The 9,630-nt window shown below is 36.3% G+C and overlaps 1 pseudogene; it reads left to right on the top strand.

The window, feature by feature from the left end:
• Positions 1-8,967: 8,967 nt before the first annotated feature.
• On the top strand, positions 8,968-9,159 carry LOC107528540 (putative ribosomal protein eL39-like 5; annotated as a pseudogene).
• Positions 9,160-9,630: the final 471 nt, after the last annotated feature.

Genomic DNA, 9,630 nt, shown 5'->3' with positions numbered 1-9,630 from the left:
AAAAATGCCACACAGCTGTACCAGCATGCCAGCTCTGATGTCCAGTGCTCCCATGGCTCCACGTACGTGAAACCATTCCACTCACAGCTCCTGATGAAGGGGTAGCCTAGACGGCCTTAACTGATACAATCTGTCTTCGCTCCCTTTTAGCCAAACCAGGAACAGATACTTAATTCAAGTACGGCAGTAATCAATAGGCTCTTAGTAGCACATGAGGTTTCTGCTATTCAAGGTAAGGTCAATTAAGCTGATTTTCCCTGGCACGTCAGCTTGGAGAGAACTGAGCAATTGATGGAAGGGCCTAAAACTGAACAACTGCCTACAGCTGATCAAGAAGGTACACTCCGGGCTTCGAGGCAGGGAAGCTGAATCTGGAAATGAGCATCGCGGAGGCCGAACTCATGAGAGCACAGCTCAGAGGTACCAAGACCAGGAGTGGGGGGAAAGAAATAAAAGCCGAGTCAAAAGAAAAAGGAAAGGACAGAAATTAAAAAAATAAACGAGTTAATGATTAGATAGAAGATAGAAGATGAGTCAGTAACTAAATAGAAGATATAGGCCCTTCCCACTGGGATCACCGCAGTAGCATCCCTGTGTGGCCCGTCCAGTCTCCACCCCGCGGGCAGCGCAGTCTTTGAAGTCATGGGTCCTGTCGCTGGACACCTTTGCTAGAAATCCTCCAAGAACTTCCCGTTGCATCAAGAAGGGAATCTAAGGCTCCGCCGGAGCTGCCCAGTTCCTACGGCTTCAACCCACCTTGGACCACACTTCCCTCTTCTCGCTTAGCAGCTGCACCTGAAATGCTTTGTCTCCACATCTTTCCTCATTCGGAGATCTAATAAAACGCCAGCTCTTCTGCAGAGATTTCCCGGAGGGCCTACTCTAAGGCAGCCTGCCTACCCCTCCGCCCCTCTCACGGTCACCCACCCGTCACCTGTGGTTTTCTTTTCTCTGAGCTCGCGTCACGAGCTGCAGCTCTCTTATTTGTGCCCTGGGTAAGGTCCGTTGCCTTTCCCGTCCACAGGAATGCGCGGAAACCCAGGTAAGACGCAGTGAAATGTTTAAGAGCTGTAACAGGGGAAGATGGGAGGAGTGGAGGGAGGGAAGGCGAGTGTGAGAAGGAAAGAAGTTCCTCTGGAAGAAATCCCCAGCGCTGCTTTCATTTTAAAAGGAGCCTCTTTCATTCTAGATCCTGCTTTTCCTCCAAGAGCCCTTGGATTTTCTACAGTCCTACAGTTCCTGCTTTGTCTGCAGCCTGGTAAGCTCCTATTTTCCTGGTGGCCTGATGAACATTAAGCTTTATGATAAACCCTCACTTATATGAATTAACTTGTATAAATTTCAGTTCCTTCTTAATAAAAGAAGAAAAACTTACAAGCGTAGCAGTAACGGCCGAGAATTACTGATCCGTCAGCAGGGACCAGGAGCGTCTGGTCCGCGGGCTGTATATGGCCAATTGGTCTGGCAGCCGCAGGTGGGACTGGAAACTCAATAAATCTGGAAGCTTTTTTCATAGCTAATTTTTAAGGTGATAATTTCGTGTGGCGCACGAATGATGTTATAAATATCCAAATGGCCCTTGGAAGATAAAAGGTTCCCCACCCCTGGCTTAAGGATAAAATGGCTCTGTTTATATCTTCACTAATTAAAAAGAAAAATTTAAATAATTATATTTGTTTTTAGTTTCTATCATTCTGTCACACAAATTATTCCATCTAGTTAAATTTCTTCTTAATATAAAAATATGTTCATATAGAAATTTTTAGAAAGTATAGACAAGCACAAAGAAACAGTAAAAACCTACCATCATCTTACCACCCAGTGATCACTGACAATGTTTTGGCGTGCATTTTAAATAAAAGAGAATAATAACTGTAATCTCCAAAATGCTTTGTAACCTCTTCTTTTGCTCATTAACATATCAATAATATTCCGTGTCTTTAAAAATTCTTCTATACCCTTCTTTGTCACGTCTGCAGTTTATTTCATCCAAAATGAATAATTTTATAACTACTGTTGTTTTACATTTATATTACTTGGGATTTTCACAAATATAAATAATGCTAAGATGAACTTTCATAAAATTAAGTTTTTATATGTATTTATGATTTTTCCTTGGGATAAAATCAAAGATTAATTTTGCTATGTGTTATTTTGTCTTCTGAGTCACAATCAAACAAGTATAAAATACAAAAATTCAACAATAAAATTAAAATGAATTACATTTATCATTTAAAAAAATTTAAGGGAGAAGGTATATTTGTAGACATCATAAAATAACTGGCTTTTCTTTTTTTATGATTGTGTAGAACAGATATAATGACCATTTAGATAGTAGGAGGGAAAGACACTGTCTCAAAATATGCACACAGGAGACATTAGCAGGACATGAACGAGCATTTTAAAATTGCTTGGGTTTTTTTAAGAACCTACAGTAAAGAAAAGAATATAAAGTTAAGTTACCAATCAGATAACATATTGGCAAAATTCTTGTTTACAATCATAGATGCATTTAAGGTTTGTTCACCAACATATATTACAAACAGTTAAAAACAAACTAAAAAAATGCTGATCCTTTCCACTGGCCTAAGATCAGTGCCTGTTCCTTTAAGCGAGACAGACCAGAGGAAGGAAAAAGGAGAAGAGATGGCGAAAGAAGCTGTCTTTTCCATGCATTTTTCAAAGAAGCTCTAGGTTTGAAATCTCCTGGATGAAGAACTGCCTCACGCTCAGAAGAGTATAGGCTCCCCTTAATCAGAGATGACACAAAATCAAGACTTTTCAGGGCAATACCTGCAGAAAAGGGTAAGTATTCTGACAATGTCAGTGTCTGCAAACATCTCCTAATGCCACCAGGTAAAAATAATCACCGTCAGCAGTACCCAATGCTTATTCAGCTAGGCATGGACCTAAATGACCCTTACTCAGACTTCTGCTGCAAGATTTACAGAAATAAAGAAGCTGAAATTCAGCTAAAAAAAGGAAAGTCACTAGAAAAGGAAAGAGTCAAAGCAGGATATGTGATCACCAATAATAATCAATGGTGTTCAAATGGCCAAATAGCAAGCAGTAGGGAGTGATCCTCTATTTCCCATTTTGGATCTTGTTATGTGTAATGAAAAGCACTCTTTTTGTATGTAGATACAGTATATTATAGTTAAACCGAAGAGCGTGCTGAAGTCAGCATGGTGGCTGATGTTGACCATCCCTTCCTGACTCCGCTTCTTTAGCGACATCCTGTTGGCAGCTGGAAGTTGTCCATGGCAAGAATATTTAAATGGATATTTCTTTTTCCTTTTTCCCATAATTCCAGTTGTCAATTTATCAGCACATTCCTGAAAACTTAAACATATTTTTGTGGATTATATATTCAGATATACAGACTCTTCTGATGGATAAAGTATAAAACAATAAAACAATCAGTGGCAGGCTACACTGATTAATGATGTTAATATTAGGCCCAGAAAGCAAGTTTTTAATACAAATCATTCAATGTGAGCAAAAAGGCACTCGATTTTTTGCTTCTCTACATTGTCTGCTAGAATAATTTATAAATGCACTTTTTATAATAATCTAATTTTACTGAGATATCTTTTACATAGAGTAAAATGCACAGGTCCTAATGCAGCTCATGAGTTGTAACAGCTGTATAACCAGTGCAACTAACAACAAAATTAAGATACTGACCATTCCCCCGACCTCCCCTGTGCTCCCTGCCCAGGCAACCACAGTTCTGATTTCTCACATCATAGATTGGCTTTATCTATCATCATCTCAATGGAACCATACAGGAAGCACACTTTTGTGCTTGGCTTCTTTCACGCAAGATACTATTTTGAGATTTATCCTTGTTTTATAGCTGTTACTTTTAAAAAATATTTTATTTGGAAATAATGTCAAATTTATAGAAAACTTACAAGAATTAGAGTAAGAGCGCAAAAAAACTGTATACCTCTAAGCCAGATTCATTTGTTGAAGACATTTACTTATTTGTTTTAACATTTGCATGGGCTCTCTCTCATTTTATACAAACACACACATGCACACATACATATATAAACACATATGTGTGCATGTATATAAACATCTCTGCATATACATTTGATACAATATACAATATTTTTCTCAAACATTTGAGAAGTTACATGCATCATGGTTCTTTACCAGTGTACACTCAACGGGCTACCTAAAAATATTCTCTTATAAAATAACATATTCAGTAAATTTAACATCAATAAGAGTCTTTAAATGAAGTACACCATATTCTAATTTTTCAGCATACTCCATTATGTACTCCACACTGTCTTCCTCTCCTATATAGGGGCTAGTCCAGAATCAGACTTCTTTTCTGAGAGAACTCCTTTGTATGATAGATTGCAATGGCTCGTTCTTTTGTTGAAGGACATTTGGGTTATTTCATGTCTAAGGCTGTCATGAATAAAGCTGCCATAAACATCTTGTCTACATTCTTTGGAGGACATGTGCTATCATTCGCATAGACAAATAGCCACCAGTGAAATTGTTGAGTCAAAAGGTAGGAGATGTTTGACTTCATAAGAAATCACCACACACTCTTCTAAAGCAGTTGTACAATAGCCCCCAGAAAGATGTGAGCATTCCTCACAAACACTTGTTCTTGTCAGTCCTTAAATTTTAACAATCTAGAAAAATGTGAAGTGTTATCTTTCTGTGGTCTGTTTGATAATTCCCCAATACGAAATCATTTTGTGCGTCTTTTCATGGCTTATTTGCCATTTTTATACTTTCTTTTGTAATGATCTGCTCACGCCATTTCCCATTCTTTAACTTATGTGGTTTTCTCTTTATTAATGGCTTGTAGAAGTTCTTTATAAGTGCTCATAAAAGTCCTTTGTCAGATACATAGGTGGCTTTCTTTTGTTTTGTTTTTATGGTAAAGGTGTCTTTTGATTATGAAAGTTTTTAATTTTAATTAAGTGCCCTTATTTTTTATTTAATTTTCCTAAGAAATGTTTGCTTAATCTCAGGCCTAAAACTTTTTTTAACTTTTAGCTTAAAATGATTAGGTCTGTGATCTGTCTTTAATTAAATTTTGAGAATGGTATTCAAGAGTCACCATGCTTTTGTTTCCTTCCTTCCTTCCTTTTTTCCAGTTATCCAGTTGTTTCAGAAACATTTGTTTTAAAAGCTTTCCTTTCCCCTTTGGATTGTATTGGTACATTTGTTTAAAATAACTCAATCCTGTATAGTGGATCTATTTCTGTACTTCTATGTTCCATTGATCTGTTTGTCTGTGCTAATGCCAATATCACGTATCGCACTGTCCTAATTATTGCAGCTTTAAGGTAAACCTAAGAATTAGGTAATATAAGTCCTCTTGCTTGTTTTTTCACAATTTTTGTTTGTTGGTTGGTTTTTCTGGGGCTTTTGCATTCTCCTATATACACATTAGCATTGGCTATCCTTCTCTAAAGAAAAACTCATTTTCTAGGAGTATGTAAGGTTTTCACTGAAACTATAGCTAAATTTGAAGTAAATTTATACTTTATATATTCAGTCTTCCTATAGAAAATATAGTATATCTCTTCATTTAGTTATTCTTTCATTTTTCTCAGGAATGTCCTATAATATTATACAGGACTATGCAATGCAGCAATGTACTATTGCTGTATTTAGAAATGCAATTATTTTTTATAAATTGATTTTATATCATGGGAAGATGCTGTATCTAATCTTTATGCCCTTCATTTCTTTTTTTGAATTATTGGACTAGTAGGACTTTCAGAATAATGTTGAATACAATAATAAAAGCCGATATCCTTGCCTTTTTCCTGATCTTAGGGAAATGAATTTAAAACTTCATTAAGAATTATGCAAACTGTAAGTTATTATAGATGAGTTTTATCATATTGAGGACATTTCCTTCTATTTCTAAATTACTGAGAGTTTTTCTTATCAAAATATATTGAATTTGTCCGGCCGGTGTGGCTCACTAGTGTACGTGTAATACATCCAGGAACAAGAGGTCACGAGTTTGATGCCCAGCCGGGGCACACGCCCAGGTCGCAGGCTCGATCCCCGGTACCGGGCGCGCAGGAGGCGTCCGATCGAAGATGTTTCTCTCTATTCGATGTTTATCTCTCTATCCCACTTCCTTCCTCTCTCTAAAAATCAACAAAAACACATATTTTTTAAAAAGATAGAACATTTTATCAAATCTGTTCTGTTTTGGTATAGTTTCAGGGTTTTTTGTTTTGCATCTACTACAATGTCTTTATTTTGCCTTCACTTGTAGAAGAAAAGAGTGCAGTTTACATCGTTGAATTTTTTATTTTAGCACCGTAAAGATGTCATTCGATTGGCTCCCATTCTCTTTCGTATGGCAAGTCAAACATGATTCTGCTCATGGTTCCATGGTACTATGTCCTGTATCCCTCTGGCTGGTTTCAAGTGTTTCTCTATATGTTGGTCCTCAGCTGTCTGGATATGACATTTCTATACTTGCCTTTCTTTGTATTTATCCTACCAGAGTTTGGCTGAACTTCTTCAATCTGTATGTTGTTATTCCTCAAACTAGTAAAATGTTTGGCCATTTAAAAATAAATTTCTGCCTCATTTCTCTTTCCTCTCTTTCTGAAATTCTGACTACATATACATTTGACCACCAGTGATAGTCCCACTGGCTCACAGGCACAGTTCACTATTTTTAATATATTTTTTCTGTGTTTGAATTTATATAACAAGACAATTTATGTATATATTTGTTTATACATTTTACTATATACATGTATATCTAATTTATATGTCAACATTACATATAATATATATAAAATTAATTATATACTATAATATAATTGTATTATCCAGTGTCTCCTCTGTAAATATAATTGAAAATAATATGAGATCACTTAACAAGAGGTAATACAAAACTTTGATTGCATACCTTATGATAAGTGGACCTTCTCCTCGATTACTGATACTTCCTTTTTAACCTGCAAAAATGGGTTTAAATGCTTTCTCCAAAGCCCATTACGTACCTGTGTTTACCTGAGGTTCCCTTTCCCCAGACAATTCATTTTTCCTTCCCTCTTCAGTGTCACTGCTGCTGTTTCTTGCATCTCGCCTGCAGCGGCATTTGTTTCTCATTGTCACAGGTGGAAAGGGGAAGCCTGGAGAACTGGGAAGTGCTGAATTTTGTTTTACCCCCCAGGTACACGAAGCAACTGATTCCTTTTTGCTGCTGAGAGTCGCTGAAGTGGAAGGCCCGCTGCTGTTTGCTCTTCTTAAGCATATGGACTGTCAGCGTGTCTGGGAATGCCCCTGCTACGCTGGGAATTCTGCAGCTCCTACTCCAAAGGGGCTCATTTTCCTAATGACAAAGTGGTTCCCTCTAGAATCTCACTGAAAGAACTTCGCTGCTGGCTACTGCTCTCCTCGGGAAAGGGAGCTTTCCTTTTAGAGGGATGCTGACTGATGTAGATAAATAAGCCGGTTTCTCACTGAAGGACTCCATAGGGCTTGCAAACTTTTCTTTATCCAGGGTAATGGAAATTGTCCAGTTAACTAATATTCTGATTGATGAGCATATAAAGTCATTCCATTCAATTCAACTGGCATTTATGAATTATCTAGTACATGTTTTGAATCGTGTTAAAGCAGAAGTATTCATAATTTTAAAATAGTTAAGGCCCTGGAGCCAAACTTCCTGTATCTGAAATTTAACACTTCTCTTTAACACATGTGTAATATAGGTGGCTTCCTAAGTCCCAAATTAATCATCTATAAATAGAAATGATGATGTTACCTAATTCATAGGAGTAATATATATTTTACCTAGGGTTATTATAATTATTATCATTTAAAATATTTTTTAATATTGGAGAATTGTATGACATTTTCCTGCCCTCATAAAGCTTGAATGAAGCAAGAAATCCCAATAAAAATATAGTATTTATTTATTTATTTATTTATTTATTTATTTATTTATTTATTTATTATATTTATTAAAATTGCCAGGTCCCATAAAATACATTTTATAAATTATAGCACCATTAATATGTGTAATAAAAATATAGAGAGGCACAAATTAAGCACATGAATAAAAGCAGGACATACAAAAATAATTAAAATGTTTGAACATTTTTTATATCCCCAAAATTCTGGATTTCCAAAAATACATATATGCATTTTTAAAAAAAATAAATGGCCTATTATCCATGAACTCATGAGCCCTAAATATCATCATTTTTTGCAAAGTAATTAAAGAAGAAAATGACAAAATCAGAAAGTCTTGGTTCCCGCTTCTTTAATGAAGTGGTGTCACTACCTGGTAGCAAAGCACAATTCCCTGTGTATACGGTAAATGTAAAAGTACACCAGATTACATGAGCTAACTGCTTGCAAAATGCCTTTACTGAACAATCATTGTTTATGCTCTAGTGCTCTAGGCAATGTGTTTTGCTTTATTTTGTTTTATTTTTATGAACCATACCAGGAATCTCTTCAATCTGAACCAATTACACTAAAACTGTCTGTTCTACACTGCCCTAAATTTTGGAGAATAAATAGTTCCCTAATTGTGGACAATTAGTAAACTAAAGTGAAATTAGAAGATATGATTCATTTTTCCCACTAGTGAAATCGCCCCTCTCTTGGCTGATTAGTGGCTGCTGGTGGTGTTCGGTGACCTTGGAAATGACATAACGTGCATGGAATGATGCCCATTCAGAAACAGTTCTGTCACCTGACGTATTCCTGCAATATAACGTCCTTCTTTCGGAAACTGCCCGCTTTCTTTCATGCAGTTTAGGTGGGACAGTCAAACTCCCTTGGACAAGTAAGGGCATATGATCTAAATTAAACCAGGCCAATCAGAATTTCTCTCCTGGGTGTCTAGGCCTTGAGCAAAATGACATAAGTTAAAAACACAGTTGAAGTTGCCACATTTTTCTGCCACTGAGATCTGTGAGGTTGACTCCATTCTTTACCATGTCTTCTCACAGGACTTTCAGGAACTAACAATTGCTGGGCAACAAATAAAAGAAGAATCATCCCAATCGCAATGGATTCAGATGAAAACCAGCAATAAAATCACATATAATGACAAGGCAAGAGGTTGGAAAGGAAGCAAGCTGGGTCTATGAGGAACTAACTGTACATAAATGGCACACATATTTTCGTTGTATTAAGGTCACGAGCATCTTACCGTAACAAGCTGAAAGGAACTTCAGGAGACTTTTCTGATACTTGAAGCTGCCCTTCTACCCACAGCTTTGTTGTTTAAATTTTTCTGTCAACTTTGTGAGCTTCTCTATGTATTTTCAACAAGCTAATCTTTTACTTAAATTTGATGAGTCAATTTCAATTTTTAGCAACCAAAGAGCCCCAACTGATGCAGGACTGTTCAAAGAATGCTTGAAAGTGTGGACAGAAAGTAAAAGGAAGCATTCAGGCCTTTTTAATAAAAATGGCCAATAAAATGCAAACATGACAGCAAAAAATGAATAAATTATTTTTATGGTAAAATATGATATTTTATTGTATAGATATATGACTTTCTGTTTATAAATTAGTTGATAAACATTTGGTTTGTTTCTACTTTTTGAGTGTTATGCATAATGCTGCTAGGAATATTCATATTTTTGTGTGGAC

This window comes from Miniopterus natalensis, chromosome 1 (assembly GCF_054644295.1).
Source record: "Miniopterus natalensis isolate mMinNat1 chromosome 1, mMinNat1.hap1, whole genome shotgun sequence".
In the NCBI taxonomy this organism is placed as follows: domain Eukaryota; kingdom Metazoa; phylum Chordata; class Mammalia; order Chiroptera; family Miniopteridae; genus Miniopterus; species Miniopterus natalensis.
This window is presented reverse-complemented; position numbering and strand designations above follow the sequence as displayed.